Here is a 24149-nt window from a genome sequence, read left to right as displayed (position 1 = left end):
AAGAGTGGCTAATGCAAATACTGATGGCTCATACTCCTATTATTTTTCATCCTTCCTCATCAGGTGCTAAGCCCCACAATGCAGGGCCATTCTGTGAATAGGAATTGTATGTATGTAGTTCCACATGCTCCACATATAAGTGCTGGAAGCATGATACATACAATGCCTCAGGAAACTCATGAAAGGTGCTAATGATTATGTAAGGTCATATTCTGAAATTGTATTGCATTTCTACAAACTGTCTGTGGTATAGCCATGCCATGTATTTTCTTATTGTGTTCTTTTCTGTACACGTCACAAATCTATGCTGTAATATTGCTGTAATAATTGATTGGTTTTATGTGATGATTTTTTTCAGTGTGCCATTGAGTTCATTGAGCCCTGGTAGTATTCATCCACTGGGTTTTGTAGCTGATAAAATCCATCATAACTTATGAAAATAAGTTATATATATATATGTATGTATATACATATAATTTATTCTACATGACAGTTGTAACTGGTAATCTTGGGTGTTAAACATGAAGCCCTTGTGAGTTTTAATAGAAAATTGTATCATGAAGTTGGAAGTTCCATCTTTCCCCAAGAAAGTAAGGCAAGTCTGATGTTTACCAGTTTTAATTCAATTTTAGAAACTCACACAACTAAGATATTAAAACTTGAATTTTTAAAAACTGAACTATCATTTTTTTTCTGATTTTTTGTAGTTTTTTAAATTTGTACGACATAAAGTTTTTTTTTTCCTAAGTCTGTGTCAGAAATAACTGCATATTTTTAACCAGTTTTTTGTAAGTATCTTTTCTTCTCTATTTAGGAAATTAGATATTGATTTTGTGGAAGAAGTAGTACCTTCAGTAAAACACTTGAACAAACATAGCTATACAATCTTGAACTGGCATGCAAAATATATAAATCTGTCATTCTTTAAAAAACAAAAAGACATCTCAATCAAAAATCCTTTGTCAAATCTATTTACAGCTATTTATATATAAAATATATTTTACAAAAAATATATTTCTCTTCCTTGATGTCACTTCTGTTATCTTTTTATCATTTGTGGAAACATCTGTGTCTGCATATTCTAGAAAGTTTGTTACATCAGTGAAAAGGAAGATAAAAAGGGTAAAGTGTGAACACAAAATGGGGAAGAATTTGTATTCTTTTAAAAAGTTACATGACTTTGGACTACTTTTTATTTTTTATTAACACTTTTAGTGAGTATTTTTTTAAAAAATTAAAGCTAGGTCTCACATAGTTGAGGTCCATTTAGTTTCATTTTATTTATAAAATGCCTGTTATGGGCCATAATTATAATTGTGGTCAAACTGATTGGTTCACGATAGGGAATATGGGAGACCCTCCAAGAGCTCAAGAGAAGCACACATTTTTGCAAATCTCTTAGATGAATTTAGAGCCATCAGCAAGAGAAAAGCAAAATCCTCTCCTTATAATATGTCTAATAGTGATGGCATTTTTATACTTATAGTTCCTGAAAGAACACTTCTAGTTCAACGAAGTCATATCATCTCACTTAGGCAAATGATCAGCAGTTTGAATTTAGGAGCAGAAGGTACAGGACCCATGGTGTAAAGACAGACCAGGAAATCAAGTTCTTGTCACTGAATTCTGCAGAGTGGGCTCCTCACTGGCTGCCTGAGATCCTGGACAAAGCACTTCTGGGCTTTTCCACAGTAAATATTTGTGTCTGAAAGTTGTTCACTCAAAATGATGCCTGCCTTAGATCATTTTATGATTCCAGGAGACCCCTGAAACCTTGTTGCTTAGTAGTTGATAGTTATTTTATCTTCATTAATCTGTGATTGTTATATGATCCTAACATTTGTTAGTGGCTAATAAAACCAACCAACAGGAACTGAGACATCTTTCTAACTTGCTTCATCAGATAAGATCTCAACAAATTGTTTAATTAAAAGGTGAACTCAGCTCTTAAGCACACATTCTGTAGCAACACAGGCTGCTTCCAAGCTATGTGGCATTAGTTTTTGGTTATATTCCATCCATTTATTAATCTTGTGATCTTGACCTGGTTACCTAATTCTCTAATGCTTCATTTTGTCAGCAAAATGAAGGAAACAATGTTATATCACAGGCTTATTGCGGGGATAAAGTGAAATAATAAAACAATACAATATAAATAATGAAATAAATCTATACAGAATCATAATATTCTATCTTTTCTGTATAGTTTTGTAGACCTTGAGGTTTTATCCATGTCATGATATCATTGTTAAGCATATATGTTATTTTTGATTGAAGTTGGTATTTATAAAATCATTGAACAAATTGTTAAAATGCAGCTTCTTAGCCATACTTCCTCCTATTTTCATCAAGATAATACACATGAAAGTGGTCTACAGACTCCCCTTTGAGAAACATGAATTTTCCTTTAAGGATGATTCCCAGACTAATTGATTATGAAATCAAACAAAAGCTTTATAAAAAAATAAAAGTAAATATTTCTTGTTTCCACTGTGGAGATTCTGCAGATTGGAGCAAGACTTTGGAACTTATATGTTTTCAAATATTTGTCTTGCTAATTTTGACATTGGCAAAATACTGCATTATTGATTCTCTGCGTCTCTAATTTTTTAAAATAAAGCTATGATCAGAAGCAGCGTGTGCTTCAGCTAGTCCTGATCAGATAACAGGAGTGTAAAGGATGGGTGTGGATGTCTATATTGAACAAACTAAGGAGACTAGACTGACAGTCATCTCACTTTATGTAGATACAGTTGTCAAGTCCATACATGGCAGACTCTCTCAGTCAGAAAGAACTCTTGGAGACCATCTAGTTTAATTCTCTTATTTCACAAAGGAGGAAAGTAAATTGAAAGATTTGTCTAAGGTCACAGAACAAGACTGGGATTAACAATTGGATTTATGTTCCAAACTCAGCTTCATCTCTATCACAATTGGGTGGCTGATCCTGCCATTTCAGGAAAAGGTAATACCTGTGAAACCAGTTTTTCTAGTGCTGATTTAGGCTTCTGGGCAGGTAAGCAGGTGAGCACGTATACAGAGTGCTCTATGAGTCAGTTTTCCTAACTGTCCAGCTGTCTAAAGGTGAAGAATCTTCCTTTCAAACTCCAGGTCAGCAGGAAGCCCACTGAGGGAGTGTCATGGTCTCCAGGAGAGGGAGTTTGTTCCTGCAGTGTCTCCATCTTCTCTACTGCCTTCTTGATGCATTACCTTGTCCATAGCTGGGCCTTTTTCTAAAATCCCATGTCTGCGCTCTCCACTGAGGAAGAAAATCCAGGAGAAGGAACAATCTTCTAAAATAAGATGGAGTTCTCTAAAATAAGGGGTGAGATCAGCTGACTTGTCCTGGGTCTCTTCAATATTAACTGGTTGTCTACATGCTGAGAATATCACATACACTGTCACACTTAATCTTCTCTACTGCAAGAGGCGTTATATGAACTCCAAAGACGTGGAAGCTGAAGTTTATGCACCACACATAAGTTCTCCTTGCTAATAAATAGTGGAACCCCGGGTTCAGACCAGATTTCTAAACTAGGCATATCTATGTCTTTGAGAAGCACATGTAGATCACTCTGCTTTCTCTTTAGCTCTGGCACATATAAGTCTGTGAAAATAGAATAATTGTAGAACATAAACAACTTGAGACTTATTAGATTGTTAAATAGAATACATAAACTCTACCTTCTAAATTACCATCATATCTCATTTGGAATAGATATGGTGCCTCCAAATCCGTCTCTCCAATCTACTTTTCCTCTTTCCCAATCTCTTCCATTTGCTACAGACACAGTAACTTCTCTAATACTCAATTTTGATTGTTATACTATTGATTAAAATTCTTCAGTGACTTCCCATTGGTGTTAGGATAGACAAATCCTTACAAGTTTGAGTGATGTGGCCCTACTGATCTACCCCTTCATCTCTCCCTTCTTATCTGTGCTCTGGTCTTCCTTCAGTTTCTGAAATGTGTTGTTCTTTTCTCCTCTGCATGAAATATTTTGCTACTTCTATACCAACTCCAACTAATTTTATCCCTTTGTATTTCACTCATACTATTAATGAGTCAGATCCTGACATACACTTAACACCTAATAATTTTTAATCTAAAATTTATCACAGTTTGTAATCATATGTGGATTTGTGTCAACTATTTTTGTTTTGTTTTATTTTGAGTTTTTTGCCCATTAAATTCCATAATAAAAATTATAAAACTTTTTTTTTGCTGGGCATAAATTGGCACTCAATAGGTATTTTTCATGTGAATTAATAAATTCATGAATGAATGAAAGTTGTTTCATATTATCTAATTTATATTTGGTCATTGGTTTGGTAAATTATTGTTCAGAATTGAAAAATAGAACCCTTTCTTTCACTCCTGTAAAATAAACTGAGTTTCAGTCATAGATGATATATTTCTTTTAGTACTCAAATGATATAGGATATCCCTTGGCATTATATTGTAATTGCTTTTCCATTCCTGAAGTCAATAAATGAAGCCATTTCAAACAGCATAGGAGTAATTACCAAATTGGCCCTTTTTCGATTGAATTAATTAAACCAAGACAATTAAAACTTGAAAATGGCAACTATAAAAGAACAATATATCACAATTCAATGTACCAGTGAAGGATGGAAATGTATCATACCTTGTTTTTAAATGCCACATCTTTATTGTATTTGCTAATTAAATGAGACTTTTCTATCCCAACTCCTTTGGAAAAAAAGGCAGAATTTTCAGGAGTGATATACTGCTCAGTATCCTAGAGACAGACCCAGTGAAATAGATATAGATATATGGGAGAGAATTTACTGGGGCATTTGGCTTATGCAATTGTGGAGACTGACAAGTCCCTTGAAAGGTGGTCTAAAATGGGACCCTGGGATACTAGTCACATGACTTAGTTCAAGTTCAAGGTCTCAAAACCAAGGACCCTAATGGTGTAATTCTCAGTTTAGGGCTGAACGATGAAAACCCAGGAGTAAAAGAAATGTTCTATTTTCACTTCTTGCCTAGTGTAAGTCCTGGAGTCCAAAAGCCAGGGAATTTTGGATTCTGATGTCCAAGGACAGGAGAGGAAAAGTATATCCCGCCTCTAGGGAATGGAGAAATACATTCACCTTCTCTGTGTTTTTTGTTCTTTCCAGTCCCCCACCTCCACTAATTAGGAGGTACCTATCCACATTAAGGGTAGATCTTCTCCACCTAACCTACTCAGATTTGCATATTTATGTCCTCTAGAAATACTCTCACAGACACATCCCAAAATAATACTTTACCAGTTTTCTAGGTATTCCTTAATATAGTCAAGTTGATACCTAAAATTAACCATCACAAGTGATATTTCATTTTTTCCATCAAGAATGATTCTCAACCATGCAACTCCAAATAGTAACAAACAAGGCTTAAATATGTTCTCAAGAATAACTTAAGTGGCGCTGGGCTCAGTGCTCAAAATTGGCTCCCAGAATTTTGTACTGAACAACTGATTGGACTGTGGGAAAAACTCTAGTGTGGCTCATTTGAGCATTCTGTTCTCCAGATAGATTACTGAGGCACCCTGGGATTGTCTGCTGAATGCTGAAAATCATAGTTGTCTAGACTTTCAAAATGTAAGAGTCTACTAAGAAGAACAGCTTTAATAAGCACTGAACAAAAAAAAAATATAGTCTGTAATTCTAAATGGAAGAAGGGGAAACTAAAGATCACCAGAGGAAGTTTTAAGAGAGATTAAAATTACAGTTGTCATAGGAGACAGTTGTCATAGGAGACCACAGGGCCATGATTTATGATACAGGCCAATATTGCCAACATTTTGGTATCCTAGAATTCCATAAAACTATGTATCTGTGTCTAAATAAATGTTGTCAATACCCATATATGCTACTATTTTCCAAATGTATATAGATCCTTGTTATAAAAATAAGAATTTCTTTAAGTACTTATTTCATAAAAGCATTTTTCATTGGTTATATATTTTATCAACCAACAGAATATCTCAAAAAATGTAGATTCTTGAAATTTAAGAGGTCATTCAGTCATTAAATTTCAATGAACATTGTCATAGCTTCTATACATATTAGAAGATATAATCTTTTTTAAAATTATTAATACTCATATTTATTTAGTGTTTCCTAAAGCCTTCAGGTTCTATAAATTGGTCCTGAGTGCTACCTATTGTATCATATGGTCCACTGTTCTGGTCTCTCTGCTCACCACTTTTGACTGTCTTCTAATACAGCTACAATTCGCTCTGGTCTATATTATCTTGAGTTTCTCTTTATTGCTCAAAGCAGAGATATCACTAGGATGGTTAAACTTTAACCAAAGTTTGACTTTACCAAAGCCTTGAGGATAACAAGAGAATTATAGTTACAGAAATGAGAAACCTAGAACTGAATATTCAAAGTCACTGTTAATAGAGTTCGTTAGCTATGCCTATCTACAGGGGTCCTCAGATGGTTGGTGTTTTGCTTATCTTCTTACCTTGTTTCAAGTCTGCACACCTTCTATAGGCAAGATGGTTTCAACCATGTCTTGCCTCTCTGGAATCTCATCTTGTGCACAAGTGATCAATGTTGGAAAGTGGTCTTTATTCTTGAAAAAAGTGAAAGTTATCATTATCTTATAGATGTTTGGCCCAGATGTCCAGCAACGTAATGTCTAGACCAAATTCTGAAATTAACTAGTTGTTCAGTCAAAACATTAGTCTCTTTTCCTTATCTTAGAAATCAGTATTGCTTGTTCTTGTTTATTAACCAGCTGATGATTAATGTTTTTTCTAACTCCCAGATTTTCAGATGTCAAAATGTTACTCATGGGTCATGCTTTGTTTTGTTTTCTCCTGACTACCTTTAATAACATTGATTAGTTTGACTTTGCATCAATTCCATTAAATCACAAAATAGGGAGTCACTTTCTCCTAAGTCTTGGGCAATGATAAAATTAGGAGCTGGATCATGTGTCCACCACTACCTTTTCTATTTTTAAATTTTTTATCAGTTCTTTTTAGTTATATATGACAGTAGAATCCATTTTCACATAATTATACAAGCACAGACTATATCCTGTTCTAATTCAGACCCCAGTACCTCTCCTTCCCCTTTCCTCTCCCTCTCCCTGCTCCCTTCCCAATATTGATCTTTCTGCCATTTACCTGTACTTATTTTTATAAATTAATTTTTTGTGGATGTACATGATTGTCACCCTCGGCCCTCATGGGGATGGAATAGGTAACCCTTGGAGGTGTGGGCCAAGTGGAAATAAAATGTCTGAAAAAGTAATATCAAAAAATAAAGCAAGAGACTCATGAAAATATTTTTTGAAGCAGGGGCATGGCAGGTAAAAGAAACATGACGAGTCTGATCCTAACAAAGGGAAAAAGTCCTCGAATGCTTTATGTGAAACATACCAAAGGAATTTATGGTGAGGAGGGGTTCTTCAAGGTAAACAAGAAGTGAGAAGCTGTGGGGAATTGACCTGGTTGGGGACTTACCACTTGTGCAGTAATTCTTCCTCCTCCAGGGAGCTGGTGCCACACTGGTATTTCTTTCACCCCAGGGTAGCAGGCATCTGAATTCAAAGCTATGGAACCTGTAAGTTCCTCACCAGGCGTGGAATCTGCCCCATTAACAGTGGCTGCCTACAAATGGGCATGTCTTCCTACACCTTCGTGTGAAGATTCCTAGAAGCAGCAGTCAAGCTGACCAAAGGCCATGGAGTTCAAAGCAATAATTTATTTGCCACTCATGACACATGATGATGAGATTCACTGTGGTATACTCATATATGTACAAAGGAAAGTTATGTCAGATTCATTCCACTGTCCTTTTCCCATCTCCCCTCTCTTCCCTTCATTCCCCTTTGTCTACGCCACTGAACTTCTATCTGCCCACCCCTTATTGTTAGTCTGCTTCTATTTATTAGAGAAAACATTTGACCTTTGCTTTTTGGGGATTGGCTTATTTCGCTTAGCAAGATCATCTCCTTTTAGAAAGAAGGCAAAACAAGAATCTTAGACTTAAAAGAATTTATAGTATGAATAAACACAGTAGTAAAATGCCCATTGTATTTGGCCTTAGTTGAAGAAATGCCTAATGATAAAGGAATATTCAGTATTTCTGCTATGACCTGCATAGCTTATCTTAGATTACATCAGAGAAACATGATGTTTCATACTACATAAAGTCCTCTGATTTAGAATTTATTGTGAAGCAGATATTGAATATTAGTCATGACAATTAACAATACTTTAAATTATTATAGAGACTAGTCAGAAACGTAGGCGCCTTTGCCGTCTCTCCACGCACTATAGAGGAGGTGCAGGAGAAAGCAACACAGGTAAGTATGCACAAACAAAACAAGCACCCTGGAACATTTGCATGTTTTTCATTATTTCCACAGCTTGCATGAGATGCTTCTGAAAATGTCAGAGTGCTCCTCTCTATGTACCGTGTGAGGTAGGATTATTGTCACAGTCCTGCAGACCCCAATGTGCAAGGCTTCGGGTCTCCTGAAACCTCAGTACTCTAGGTTGGAGAACGTAGCTTGGAATTTAAGAGTCAACTACTCTGAGACTGAAAGACCCAGGGGCAATCTACTGGTGACACTGTAACTTGCATCAGAACTTGTTCAAGAGAAATATACATGCTAATTAGATTTGTTGTTAAGTTCACACTTTTTGGTGCAAATAAAATATATTTTTAGCTAAAATATATTTCCAACTAAAACATATTCTGAGCTTTGAGTTTGAAGTCCAAAGGTCTTCAAAGTGAAACAAAGCGACTTTCAGATGCTTAGAAGTGAATTAGAATATGCTTTAATCACTACCTCCCTTTTCAGTTTCCCGCTGTTTTTGAAGAATGGTTGGAAAACTTAGGTGGGTTTGCTTAAACCAGGTTTGTGTGTAAGATAAGAGGAGTCAATGAGATGATAGTTAGCAGCTACCCAGTTACTGGAAAAAAAAAAAAAAAAAAAGAAAAAAAAACCTAAAATCTACTTCCCCTGCCTACCGTGCAAACAGCAAATAAGAGGGTATTTTACTTATTGAGAGAAACTTACATGAAAAGAACCGGGGAAAATGAGGTCAAAGAGGTTAAGAATCTGCCAGTATTACACAATTTATAGTGCTGGGAACACAAATTTAACTCTAATCCTCTGACCAACTTTAAGGTAGAAGATAAAATTCTGATCACTCAGGAAGTTATTTCCACCACCTTTCCCAAAATAACACTCCTTTCCTTTAGCTAATTTGTGAAAATGCCACCATTGATGATTTGGTTCTATGGCCTAAGACTTTGGGGTTTCCCTTGTAATGAACCACATGTAGAGCATAACCCTACCAATGAATAAATGAATGATTTTCCAAGAGCTGGGTTGGTAGAATGACAAGGAAGAGGACACTGGAGGAACCAGGAGTTGGGGAGGCAAGCAAGAAAAGCTTGATGAAGGAAGATGATGAAGGGGTACGGGGTAGTTGGTCTGGGAAAGTCTGAGAAAGAATAATAATTGCTATTGATCAGAGGCTGGACTTGTTGTAATGAAATTGTCTCTAATGGTTCCAGATGAGAATGCAGGGCCGCTCTTCACTGTTTTCACATATTCATTCTCAGTTCTTATCTTACCACAAAAAGTTGTTTTATACTGACATTTCCGAAGATTGTTTCTGTTTATTTTTTATTCAGAAGGTGAATGTGTATACATGATGCTCCCTAAAACATTAGTTGAGTCAGAGGAGATCTTCTTCAGTATGCCTTTTCCTTGGTTCATCTTTTGTGTTTTTGAGAGATACTGAGATCTTAGTCAATAGTATTCAGAATATCCAGGGCAACTCTTCAGGGCAAACAAGCTTTGGTGAGCAATTCTTTCCACCATTTTTAATACAGCCAAGCTTTCCTTTCTCCCTACCTTCCGCTGCTTAGGAGAATATTGAGAATTATCTATAATAACACTAATTTTCAGGTTGCTATGGAGGTAGCTTTTTAGTGTTTCTTTTTTTCTAAGTTATTTTAATTAGGATGGATATGGGGAAGTTTTCCCATGCTAGCGTTCTTCAGTTTCCTTAATCAAATATGAAAGGATAACAGTGAAAAATCTGATGTGAAACAGAATGGCAGGATGGCTCAGAGGCTTTTTCTTGGTTCATACATGCTGCCTAGAGTATGAATGTGGCGGTACTTAAAATGCCAACCAAGCTCATTTATCAGATTTGATAACAGCATCTTCCTGTCTGCACAGGCAGGATTTGTAAATGAAGAACATATAGCACAATGTCACTGTGATGTGAAGTTCATTTGGAAAGCAGTAACTGGACACTACTATCCACTGTCCCCCCTTAGAATCTATTTGTTCTGGCCTTCTAGGAGGTTCTGGTCTTCAGGGGGAAGACAAATCACCCACATAGAATTGTTCATTGAACAGGATATTAAACTGGTTTAGTGTTGAAAGGATTGGTTATCAGAGTGAAGGTGGAAGAGCCCAGAGTATGACATCAATGTATGTCCTGACAGAAGACATCTAGAGATAGTTAGTTCTGCAATATTGTTCAATTTTTAATTTATTTTAAGAAAGTTTTAATAAAGTTTGAAATTGGATGAATAGGCCTTCAAAGCTTAGTTTATGCATTGCTATACTTTTTAAAAAGCATCAGTAAGTAACCTGTTCATTTGGTTGATAACATGGTATTGGACCCTAATGAAACATGATCTATAAATTTTTTTCCAGTGCATTATTCAAGAAAGGTGGAGGAGTCCATGACCTAATCTTTTTTTCAACTCAGCTATTTTCAAACTTGTTGACAACAGCTACCTATAATGTTTGTGATATATATGGTGTCAGATGTACTGAATCAAAACTACATTCAGGAAGGCACTGGGAATTAGTACTGATAACAGATTTCCCAGCTGAGGTTTGTGAACAGACAAGTGTGGGAAACACTGCCCTAGTTCATCTGGTACAGGATTAGTTTTCAATAAGTAAACTTTTTACCTACCTATCCTCCTATATTCATTTATGTCTACCCCACACATTTAAAAAAAAAAATTTAGGAAGAGCAGATATTTGCTCTAAATTCACTCTGTCAGTCTCCAGGCTGACACAGACAAGGTGAAATTTTCCCAGAGTCCTCATTCCCCCCCCCCCTTTGATCTTCCCTTTTCCACAATCTGATCAAGTGTTAAGGTGAAAAATCAGGTTCTTTGTGGAATGGTTCATAAGAAAGAAGAGGAATTAATTTTCACTGCCTGGTGTCAGGATGTAATATGATTATGTTAGCAAAGCTATAAAGGGAAAATATCCAAAGGTTATAAAAAAAATTGAAAGAGGTCATTGTTTGAGCAGATGGATGGAGCAAAGTGCCTGATCATTTGACAGCTACTGAGCTGAAAGGATATTCAGGCTGAGGTGTGCATGACTGGGAGAAGGTCATCAAATCTTAATTAGAGCTTTTAAGGGGAAAGTTGCGAATTTTCCAGTAAGCTACATATTGATTTGTGTTACTGTATAGAAATGGCTAAAAGGACTGGTAAGTAGAATGCAGTCATCTGTTAGTTACCCCAGGGAATCTAATAGTGTGTTTCCTTTGCTGTGTTTTTTGATGCTTTCTTTCCTTTATAACCAGAAAATCTCTTTCCATAAAAAGAAAATTTATTTTCATATTGTAACAAAAAACTACAAAGGTGAAATATAGCAAAAAGAAGTCCAGAATTAAATTTTAGAAAATCTTAGGATCATTAAACAAAAGTTCATATTGGTCTTTTACAATATTTAGTGAGTTCTGCCAATTACTGTGACATGGAAGATAAGGTACTGTTTAAAACTAACACACCTAAAAATAATATAATAATTAAGTTATAGATAAGGTTATACCATCAGCAGTAGGAGTTTGCTTCCATTTTATTCCATGAAAGAATTTTAAGTCATCTGAATGTGTGCATGTACTAATATAGAGATTATATAATAGTTAATAAGAAATATAGAGAACAAAAGTACATTTTATTCAAAATTAGGCACATTATTCAAATCACATGACCTACATTTTTAAAATCCAAAAATGAATAAAAGTTTTCACATCAGATGAATTGCTCAGATATTTTGAATTTAAAACTCTATGAAGAATATGTGGTTCAAAGGAGAACATTATTGTTGAAGTGATTCATGCATGTGGCAAATGGCTGAACTAGGTGAGTTGCAGGTGTCTTGTTTCTAACTGGAGGCATTTCTATTGTATTTTCATCCCTTCTAAGTTTATGAGGTCTCTAGAAGGGAGGTAATATAATGAAATGATTAAAAGTCCATGTCTCAAAATCATGCATAATAGTTTAAATCTTAACTTAGGGCATTTTTTAAAACAATCTGGAAAACACAATTTAGTTTTTTTTTTTTTCTCTGTCTCACTGTCATTTGTTGAAATGATTAAATAAAACAATGTAATAAAGCAATGTACAACTTACAAATGTATATAAAGCAACTGCCTAGCTAAAGGCTCAATTATAGCTGAGTGTGGTAGTGCATACCTGTAAACCTGGCTATTTGGGAGATTGTGGCAGGAGGATCGCAAATTTGAGGTCAGACTCAGCAACTTAGTGAAATAAACCGTAAAAAGGGCTGAGTAACTCAGAGGTAGAGCACCCCTGTGTTCAATCCCCAGTACCACCACCAAAAAAAAAGAAAAAAAAAAAAAAAAAAGATTCAATTAGGAATAGCTGTTTAAATTTTTATGGCTGATAATATTTTTAATTATCAGCTAAGTTCTTTACTCCTTTGCACTTTCTGAATACTTTCTGTAGGTACTGTTCTTTGAAAAATGGTACACATAATCTGCAACAAAAGATCACCTAAGTTTCCAATTCTTTTTAAAATGCAAACCAACAGCCACAGTCTTGAAAGTCAACATTATTTCTGACAACAGCCTGACTTTTTGAAAGAAAAACTGAGATTGTAGAACTGAAAACAAGGCTTAGAGTGAGAAGAAGGTATAGGATGACAGTTTTCATGTTTCTGGGAGGGACAAGAATCATTAGCCAGCTAGTGGGAGAATTCGACATATATTGAGAAGCTAGCCATTGTCTGAGTCTTTTGAAGGTCCCCAGGACTCTAGCTGAGTGGGTGAGCAGGAAGGGGATAGCAAGAGAAAGTTTATAGGAGCTAGGAAATTCATGTGTGGAGAAGACTACTGTTTAATTCCCAGGAAAACTTTGAGCACCTTAAGGAAGCTCCACATGATATATGTCCCCAAAAAGGTAGAGAGCAATGGTGAAGAGAAATGCTTAGGCAGATGGGCTTGAGAGTGCCCAGGCCCTCAGGAGAGTGCAAGAGAGGAACATCAGTGACTTAATGAACCCCCAGAAGGGCCCAGAGAGGTTTAAATAGGCCTTGAACAGCAAGTACCCTAGCCTGGAGCAGAGGATGCAGCTGCATCTATTTCTATCTGAGATTGTGGTTTATACCTCAGACAATAGTTGTGGATATCATATGGATGAAATAGGACAAATTTCAACCCATTGAGGATCAGCATGGACAGAGGACATATGTGAACCTGATGCCTTACCCTCCCTACCCTCTGTATTTTAGACTGTTTTTCAAGAGAAAATGGAAATGTTTTAATAATTTCCTATATGGATCTTGGTGGGGAGAGTTGAACCTGATGTTGAAGAGATGAGATTGACAGCAATTTATTATTAGTCACATTGTTATGGTTTAAATCTTTAATGTCCCGGAGAACATCATGTGTTGGCCATGCAAGACTATTCAGAGGTGAAATGATCAGATTATGAGAGCTGTAACTTCATAAGTGGATTAATTCATTTATTGGATTAATAATTTGAATGAATTGCTGGGTGGTAACTGTATGCAGGTGGTGCATGACTGAAGGAAAGTAGGTCACTGGGGGCATGGCCTGTACTCTTTCCTCTCTCTCTCTCTCTCTCTCTCTCTGCTTCCAGGCTGTTGTGAGGTGAGCAGTTTTTCTCCTCCACACACTTCCACCATGATGTTCTGCCTTACCTCAGACCCAGGGCAATGGAGTCAGTTAACCATGAACTGAACCTCTAAAACCATGAGCCCCAAATAAACTTTTCCTCCTCCTAAGTTGTTCTTGTCAGGTATTTTGGTCACAGCAATAAAAGACTGACTATCACACACATACATTGACAACCTGAGGAAGAAAGACATTGCATATCATGTGACGCCACATAGGAATTGCACCCAGGAGGTGAGAAACAGCCAGGGCTGTAGGAGGCAGGCTTTGTAATGCTAAAAGGAAGAGGTGCCCTGATTACTGAGGAAAGAACATGATAGGCTTATTTAAATAATTTTGTAGGCAACAGAACTAAATCTGCTAGTCAAGGATAAGCAGAAACTGCGCCTGTTCCCTTTGATAAGGAGGGCTGTTTGGGGAACCTTATCTATGGGGAAGGGAACTTGTGGATAAACCTTTTCAGTTCATTTTAGCAGACTAAAGCCTTAACTTTGGGTCGATTCATCACAATTGACCCCCTGATGTGTTGATGTCAGTTTAAATCTTTATGGTAACTGAGACTTCTAGGGATTAGCAGAAGAATTACTATAAGGAAGCAAAGTAGCCACTTGACCAGGAAGTAGAGGGAATATATCTTGAGGTGATCATCAAAAACAAAACCTTCAAAAGTGTCGGCATGTAGACATTTAAACGCAGTTTAGAGACATATAAAGTGTGGGTATCCTCAGGGTACACTAATCAATGGCTGTGCTGATAGTGATACTCAGGGGAAGCGGGTAGTTCCCACTCTGTGGTTTAAATAGGAGTTTTTTAAAAAAGCATTATCTTTCTCAAACAGGCTACCTCTTGTAGTTGAATACCTGAGTCCTAGAGAGGAGGTTAAATTTCCATTGAATACATTCTTCAAGATCTTAGCATTGTGTATTCTATGAAGTGAAATGAGTACCTTGGTCACTATCAATAGTGTCTCTAACTCCAAAAGGATAAGGAGTGTCCTGCTGAGGTCTTGAATTATGGGTTTAGCATATGTAGAGAGATCTGTTAACTTCATTTGTTTTGAGTGTCTGTGAAGCAAGAGATTCCCAGTGTTCTTAATAACCCAAGAGTTTGTGAAAATGTATGGATGAGGTCAATTGGACAATGGCATCTGGTGCTAAGATGAATGTTTGAAGAGAGCCAATTTTGCCAACCGTTGGGTTCTCTCCTTTAAGAGACATCCTTGCTAAGAGATGAAGAGTAGCAGCTCTCCACTGAGCTCCTTTGTGTGTGATGGTGGAAATGATCACCATTTCTTTTCATTCACTTGATTCCAAGGGACTCCTCAGGTAATCAAGGACTTCCTTCAGCATCATGGTTTATGGTAAGAGACTAAGCATAGAGGGAGCTATCACCTCCTTCACATAGAACATGTAAAAAGGCCCAGATTTGGCTCCACTCTGTAGCAAGGAGATATCAGTAACCAGGCCAAGTTCATAGGGGTGCTGCCTCACTGACTTAAAGCATAGTAAGTGTCGTGGTACTTAAGGCCTATGAGAGTCTTTATTCTCAGAAAAGCCCCAATATGTGGTCAGAAATTGTCACTTTAATGGTGTATAATGCAAGGATAGGAAAGGTGTATTTTTGGCATCAGAAGCTCATGGGAACTTATGACTATCTTAGATCATCCAGACACTCCAGAAGCATGAGATGAAGTTGCTGAAACAAAGGTACTAACTGGGGTACTCAATGCTATCCATTTGAACAGATTCTAGTGTTTGCTTGGAGGGATTCTACAAGATAGGACAACTTGTCAGTAACAGCATTAACTAGATTAAAATTTGCAAATGAATGTTACCTCTAGAACCCAAAAAGATGTTGAACTCGTATTGACCTTGTAGGTTCTGAGAGGGTCAATGACTGTTTTCTGACTGTGTCAGGGATGGAATAGTCCTTGGTTTACCAAGATACTCTTACAAAGAGGGTGGCAGGGCCTTTTCCTGTGGTTGAAATAATGACCCATGTGCTTTTTGTGATCTACTTTGTGATTATTTGTATATCCTTAATGAATGTACCAAACAAATCTCCATGGAGAAAGGATGTCACCAATGTGATATCATATCTGTGCTCCTGGAGAAAAATGACTGTGGGTAAGATTTTGTCTATAATGATTGTGTACAATGGCTGAGCTGCCAGAGGAAGTATCCTGTGTATAGCCTGGTAAAGATGTATTGTGTGATTTAAATAGGAGTTTTTTAAACAGATCATATTACCCAAAATTTTAGGAGCAAAATATTTGCAAGTGGCTGATTGGATGGAGTCAGCAATTCAATAATGGGGTTTTTAGGTACAGGATTCTTAGTGGTATAGGACCATGGCATTAAGGTTGCAGCAATCAATCCACTGTGGTACCTTTAATTTCTTCCAGGTTTAAGAATAGGTCCAATTGTCTGAATTGGGCTGTTAAGTTGACAAGCATTGGGGATAATCACCACTTCACTCATAAGCAGTTATATAACAAGTTCAATTCTTGAAGGCCCTGTTTTAAATTACATTGAACCATTTTAATTACTTTAACTTGGGTTGGGGGAGGGGATCATATGTTCTCATTTTGTAAAGTGAATTTGTCAGTGTCAAATACTTAATTTTCATTTATTTTTCATTGAGTCAGAATGTCTATGCACACTATGGGATATTTTAGGGCAATGAGTGCTTTATTAGCATATGAAATTTAGGCAAGACAATAGTTCTGATGGTTGATATGATAATAATTTATTCTCTGTTTTATTTTTAGTTACTCTTCTAAAATTGTGAGTGATATCATGTTTAAATTTTGTAGGCTCCCCAAGGTATAGATGTACTCTTGCCCTATTATTTGTTAAAGCCATCATAGTTTGCCAATTGGTGAATTGCAGCACTTATAAAATTAATTCAGAAGCAATGTTATAGAGACAAAAAAGCCAATCAGTGCCCTTTTATCTTTGGTATATAAGATCTTTCAGTAAGTTTTGGATTTCAGTTGGGTCAAATTGTGAAACTTTGTTTTAGGTCATTTCCGTTATTTTCCTTTGCCTGCATCTGGATTTTTCATCTTCTTTTTTCACTTTTACTGTTGTTACTGCTGGTCACTAGATATATTTAGTGGTAGTGGTGAGGAGAGTCCTCTCTACCTGATTATATTCATAATTTTCTTCCTCCAGAGATCACTTGATGATGATCAACACCATCAAGTTCAGGGACAAAGACAATGACCCATGACAATGGTTGATGTACAAGGTTGAGAGAATGCTGGGCTTGAGTTTGAATTAACACCTTCACAAAGAGCTATAGAGGTGCCATGCATGTTTTCCTCTAACCCCAGAGGTTAGGTTCTTTGTTGCAAAACACACATACTCAACAACATGGTGCATGGGAAGAATTCTAGACCTATAACTCAAACTCCATGGTTCAGAACCATTCTCAACCACAGCCCCACTTTTTCTTTCTCATGGGTATTCTTTTCTTTATTCTCTACACAAATTCTCTGAGAACATTTAGGGTTTCTCTCCAGGTAAATTTGCAGATTTCAGTTTCTGTCTCTATATAGTCACCTGTGTAATATTCCTTCTGGGTGGTTATAGGGAAACGTTCAGGATTTTGGTTCCCCCCTTGAAAGTGCTGCCTCTCCAGGGATTGCAAATCCGTCTCCCTGGGGTTGAGGCCCACACCCAACGAAGTCATTTGTCTGTAATTGGATGGGAGATACTGGATTCATGACTGCAAGACTAGCTCTTTGCTGTGCTAGGAGGCAGCAGTGCTAAGCCCAGACACATTGGTTTGGGGTTTATAGTTAAGTTGCAACTGATCAGTTGAATGCCAAATACTCTTTCTTCTCCCTACTCTTTTTTTTTCCCCCCATCAGCACCTGGACCTTGGACTACCATGAATTGTACACCTTGATGCCCCTGGGGGTCAGGAAAGTTTAAGAGATGAAAGCCAGGGAAGCAGCAGTACAGGAGACCAACAAGGTTACTACCCTTGCATGAAACAGCAATGACATCCTGGTTGCCATGCTTAATTCTCCACAAATTGGTGGTTTCCTTCCTTTTCACAAACTTTGCAAAGGGCTAACTCTGGGCCTATTCCATAGATGCATGATGTCTGAATAACTGCACCAAGCATACAGTAATAGTTACCAGGCTAGACACAGTCACCTGTGAGTGTAGCCTGAACTTTGCTAAGCAAAGTTCTGTCTGGTTGAGGTTTTTTTTTTTTTTTTTTTTTTTTGCTGTCCTTATGTTCAGGAGCTGCAGACCCCATCCACCAAACACAGGATGAACCCAATAACACAACATGCCAAGGTATAGTTATCAACACTTTTCATCTTGGAGATAAGAACCTTGTAGTATGGAAAAAGAAGAAAATGGCCGACAAAGACCATATAGTGTCAAACAGGCTTAATTCAAGACCCCAGCAATTAGCAGTTCTGTTTCAGATAGCTTTTGCCATATCTAAGAACTAGTTAGCCAAAACCAGTTAATTAAAACTGACCAAGTACCCTTAGGTCATGGTTGGGAATGCCATGTAGTTCATATTACCAGTGGTTGTTATTGCTTCCTATTCACCCCATTGGTGAAGAAGCCATTGCTGCATGTAGTCATTTGTACAATTAACTCACACACATTTTCAGAGTGGAGATAAGATATTATGCTTGTACCATAATGTTTAGTCTTTCTGTTACTATTTCCCCAGAATATTGCATTGATAAAGAAAACAGTAGAGGCTTAACAATAATTGGTTAAACAAAGACTCAGTCTTTTCTCAATCAATATTTGGTGAGGTGTAACTGAGGGAGAAATTAAAGAGGATGGGATAGGTGCTAGTCTTGCCCCTGTCACTTACTAGCTAGTTTTAACCAAGCCAGGTCATTTCTATAATCCTCAGTGTCCTCATTTTAAAATGTAGATATTAATGACTACCTCACAGAACAGGGTCACATAAGAGAATTCTAAAACTGCTTTAAAACAATTTTGTGATTTTTCACATTATAAAAATAGGTAAATGTATGATTACACAAACGGTGTGCCTCTACTTCATGTACAGAGAAACGATGTACCCCATTTATTTACAATAAAAATGAATTTAAAAAATCTTCATTATATAAAATTTAGAAAACAACAAAACTCAACGAGGAAAATAGGAATAATTTATATAGAATACCACCCCAAAGGAACTATTAATGGTTTCAGCATATTTCCCTTACAATGTTTTTCTTGATATATATTTTTAAATTAATATATACATACTAGTTTTGAACTTCCTTTTTCATTTGTAATGTTTTAAAATATATTTTAGTTATAATTTTTCATGAGCTCCTTTTTTCTGTTGCACACATAATATTAAAGAAAAAATAAATTATATTTTTATTAAAGTTTTTGTACAAATTAAATACCTCCACTAAAATAGTTTTACTTCTATCATCTTAATTGTAGGTTAATACACATATACCTAATTTGATGAAGAAAAATACTTTGGTGGGATGATTTTTCTGTCTAAAATAATTTGTTATTTGTTTGAGATTTCTCTTCTTTCTTTCTTTCTTTCTTTTTTTTTTTTTTTTTTTGCCTCTGTGACCCAGAAAATCCTCAAAACAACTCTTAAATTTTTGCTACTGTGATTTTGATTGAATTTTTTGCTTGATGAAACACTAAATGATTTCTTCTCCTGTAAAGAAAAAAATAAAGTACCAGAGAGAACTTAGAAAACAAATCAGAGCTTGAAAAGGCTCAAATAATTTTCTGCTTTTCTCAGTTGGAAGGAAAAAGGAAGATGAAAATTATATTCATTCAGAGAGGAACTAGAAGACATCCCAAAGAATTTTTCTTTAAATTGATGTTGTAGAGATATTACTGAAACTCTAAAATTTTGTATTTTTTACAAAACATTTTACCTATAAATCAGCTTCCTTTATTCGGTATAATTAAGGAAAGATCTATGAATGATTTCATTCTTCAGTCAAGGCCCTTACTTTTGCCATTGTGTTTCACTTTTTGACCATATTTATTTGACATAGTTGGTAGGTACTCTGAAATATTAACTTCCAAGAAAATTTCTCATTTTAAAACTTTTTGATTAGAAATTTAACATTATGTTAGCCTTAAAAAGGTTGTATTTTTAAAGATTGTATTTCTAGAAGTAATAAAATGTTATCAAGTAAATACAATATAACTTCTAACCAAATTATATCCAGAAAATGCATATGCTATGCTTGTGTATGTGAGCCCTAAAAAAATTCTGGAGGGATATGTACTAGAAATGCAATAGTACTATCACTGGCTAATGAAGTGTGAGGCAGTTTTGCTTTTTTTCTTTTCTATGCTTCTCAGAATTGTCTTTTTTTTTTTTTTTCAGTAATGGACATATATAAATGTCATATGCAAAAAGAAAAAAAAATTGAAAAAGAAAAAATGGAAAGATAATTGTTTCATTCAGTAAACAAATATATATATATATATATAATACTTATTAAGTGGAAGCCATGTTTTTAAGTACTATGAAGACATCAGTGAAACAACCTGCCAAAACCTCTGCTCTGTGGTACTAGAATTGCAATGATGGGAGACAAAAAAATAAACAATAAATGCAACTATATATATATATATAAATAAATTAGGATATACGTTAGAAGCTAACAAGTACTAGGGAAAAGTAGAGGTAAGGAGGATCAGGAGCTCAATTGAGGAGGTACAGTTTTAAATGGGGTGGTCAAAGCAGAGCTTTCTCACGTATTATTTTTATGACCCTTCTCCACCAGCAACTCTATGTCATTATAATTTTAGTCAGAATAAGAACTGTTTTTCAAGCTTCCTGAAGAAATTGAGCATTCAATCCCATTTTAATTTTGCAGATAACACTGAAACATGGTTTATTATTCAAAGTATGTGTAAATATCACCTTTAGGGAACAATTCTCCCATGGATAGTGTAAAGGAGATGTGGTTTTATTTGATAGTTGCTTATCTGATTCATATGTTACAGAAAGATAGCCAAGTTTGAGGAAGAAGAGTATAGGTGTGTGTGTTTGGGTGAGGACAGGTTACAAATTACTTTTTAATGCCTTTTTTATTAACACCAAGTTTTTGGAAATGTCTCAAAGTAATCTTTTTTCTTTATAGCTTATTACATCAGGGGCTATCTCTAGAGTCACATCAAAATTATGGGTTAATAGGATAATTGATGTTCATAGTGGTACTATATTATAGTGCCTATAAATTAATATGACTAATATCTAACAAAATTTCATTTGTGTAATTATTAACCAAGTACATTTATGGCCATTAGTTTGCTTGGGTTCAAGGTAGTAAGATAGGTAATATTAATCCCACTTTTGATAAGTGTAGATAGTTAATTTACAGAGAAATTAGATGTCTTTCATGAAGTCAGGAGTCCATTGGGAGACAATGAAGGATTCAACTACAGGAATGTTCACTTCTAGGCAACTGAACTTTGCATTTCTCCAAATGGACAAACAAGAAGACTAATTTAAGGGCAATTATTATTTAAAGTAATATGTGCTAATGTGGAAAAGTAATACTATTATTGCTCAAAGCTCTACTTCAATGTCTACATATGAAATGGTTTTATTTTAATTATGGGTGAATCTGAATTAAGAAGGCTATGAAAAGAACTTGGTGCCATTCTTAGTTATAAGAGATGGGTGACCAAGTAGGGCATACAGTCAACGATTAAACAGTTTACTATAAACTATAATGGTATATTTTAAATATAGTATGCTGTCATTATATGAATATAAAATGAATTGTATTGATAGACTCACAAAAGTAGTTTGAAGAGTAAATCTGTAGCTTCTTGAAGTAATTGATTTGATGGATATGGTTAACATTTACACAGATAAATTTTGGTGTGTTGTTAAAAACAACCCTGTTATTTTATATCATGATCCATTTTTCCTTTCAAAGACAGATACATATACATATAAGTTATAAAATTATTCTTAAATAAAATTTAGTTACCTTTACATTTGAAAAACAATTACCCTACAATTTTTTTGTCATTGATGTGTCACTCTCAAAAATAATTGCAGGCAAACAAAATCAGTTTAGAGGATAAAGGGCTTAATTTCTCCCCTTGGTGAGAATAAAAATGGTCAAAGGGAATCTCATAACTAAGGGAGCTGGCCTATTAGAGTGTCAGGGGATTGTATATACATCCAAGGAATAGTTGGTTAATTGTGGTATTGACTTCAGGATGTCAAGTTGTTCAGTTTAGTGTTTATGAATTCCTTCCAGAGATGACCTGTGTCAATGGTATAACTGTCAGATGCTTGGATGGCATAAGGGTTGGTGCCATGAGTTTTTACGTTGCCAATGGTAATAAATGCTTGTTGTCCACAGTTGAAAGACATTGTGTTTGCTACTAGTCTACAGACTGCCTCCAAAACTATTTTAATATTAATTTAATCAAATCCATTTTAATATTTGATAATTGAACTTGTGATCTTATTTATTGTGAGAAGTCAACATTTCATCACCGTGACCGAAATACCTGGCATGGACAACTTGGAGGAAGAAAGCTTTATTTTGGCTCATGTTTTTAGAGGTTTAATCCACAGTGGGCTAACTCCATTGCTGTAAGCCTCAGGAGAGATGGAACATCACGGTGGAAGGGCATGGTGGAAGAGCATTGCTCAATTCATGGAAGTTAGAAAGCAGAAAGAGAGAGAGAAAGAAAGAGAGAAGATGGAGGCCCAGGGAAGATGAATTCTTACAAGGCATGGCCCCAGTGACTTACCTCCTTTGGTCCTTTCTTTACCTACTTACAGTTACCTTTACCTACTTAGTTACCAACAAATTAGTCCATTCAATGGACCAATTAGATTATAACTCTCACAATCTAATAATTTCACCCCTGAACATTTCTGCATCAACATAGGAGCTTTTGGGGGATGCCTCATATCCAAACTATAACATTCCTTCCTTGACCCCCAAAAGCTCATGTCTGTCTCACAATGCAAAATGCATGTAGTTCATTTCCAAGAGTATCCAGTCTTACCAGTTCCAACAATGCTCAAAAGTCCAAGTCCAAAGTCTTATCTGAGACTCAAGGCAAACTCTTGACTCTAAATCCCTATAAAAATCAAACTCAAGTTACATATATCCAATATACAAAGGCACAAAGTAAACATTTCCATTACAAAGGGAGGAAGAGGGGCATGAAAAGAAGGGATAGGACCAAAATAAGACCAAAATCCCAGCCAGGCAAACAGATTCCTTAATTTCACATGTAGCATTAATTTATGTAGCATTGGTTTAGTCAGGGTTTGTGTGTGTGTGTGTGTGTGTGTGTGTGTGTGTGTGTGCGTGCTTACGGTTTCAGAGATCTCAGTCCATAGAGAGCCAACTCCATTGCTCTGGGCTCTAGGTGAGGTACAATATCATGGTGGATGAGTATGGCAGTGGAAAACAGTTCAGGATATCACACCAGGAAACAGAGAGAGAGAGAGAGAGAGGGGAAGAGAGAGACAGAGAGAGAGAGAGAGAGACAGAGAGAGAGAGACAGAGAAACAGATCCCCTCACCACAAGACAAAATATAAACCTGTAGATCATGACCTCAGTGACCCACCTCCTCCAGTCACACCCTACTGCCCATAGTTACCACCAAGTTAATCCCTATCAGGGGATTAATGCACTGATTAGGTTAAATTTTTGTAGCCCAAACATTTCATCTCTGAACTTTCTTGCATTGTCTTACACATGAGCTTTTGGGTATACCTAATATTTAAACCATAACAAGTATCTAGTACACACAGTAGCATGATTTGCTGTCCAAGGGGCTTGAGTAGTCCCATTCCTTTGGCCTTGCCATCTGCAGCCTATATGACTTCTCTTTTAGCCTGGCTCTTTCTGCAGCCAGCCACTTTCTGCAGCTAGCTAAGTTCCTCAGCAAACAGTCCACATTACTGGTATTTTTTAATCCCTGGGGTCCCCATTCTAGCTTTGGCTTCACCTTTACAGCCCTTGGGGCCAACCTCCAGAGATTGAAGCCCTCCTATACTTTGCCTTTCTTCCCAGGCCTTCCTTAGAAATCCTGGAGGAAGTCTCCATAATCCCTTAACTTGAGCATCCTCTTTTTCTGCAGAATCATGCAGTAGGTGGGCCCCATAGAATCATGACTGCAATGGCCTCTGTGTCCCTGTGT

The 24149-nt window shown here is 36.2% G+C and overlaps 1 protein-coding gene across 3 annotated transcripts in view; it reads left to right on the top strand.

The window, feature by feature from the left end:
• The window catches only part of Pkib (cAMP-dependent protein kinase inhibitor beta), a 100408-nt gene that overhangs the window by 58708 nt on the left and 17551 nt on the right, over positions 1–24149 (top strand). Inside the window, exon 1 of one of the 3 annotated variants that reach the window (XM_047557175.1) lies at positions 17881–17959. The exons of the other annotated variants lie outside the window; for them this stretch is intronic. The gene's annotated coding sequence lies outside the window, so the exon portion shown is untranslated. Of the gene's footprint in view, positions 1–17880; positions 17960–24149 lie in introns of those variants that run through there. 3 annotated transcript variants of the gene reach the window in all.

Source organism: Sciurus carolinensis, chromosome 7, assembly GCF_902686445.1.
Source record: "Sciurus carolinensis chromosome 7, mSciCar1.2, whole genome shotgun sequence".
Taxonomy (NCBI): domain Eukaryota; kingdom Metazoa; phylum Chordata; class Mammalia; order Rodentia; family Sciuridae; genus Sciurus; species Sciurus carolinensis.
The sequence above is the reverse complement of the archived record's forward strand: the minus strand, read 5'-3'. Positions and strand labels throughout refer to the sequence as shown.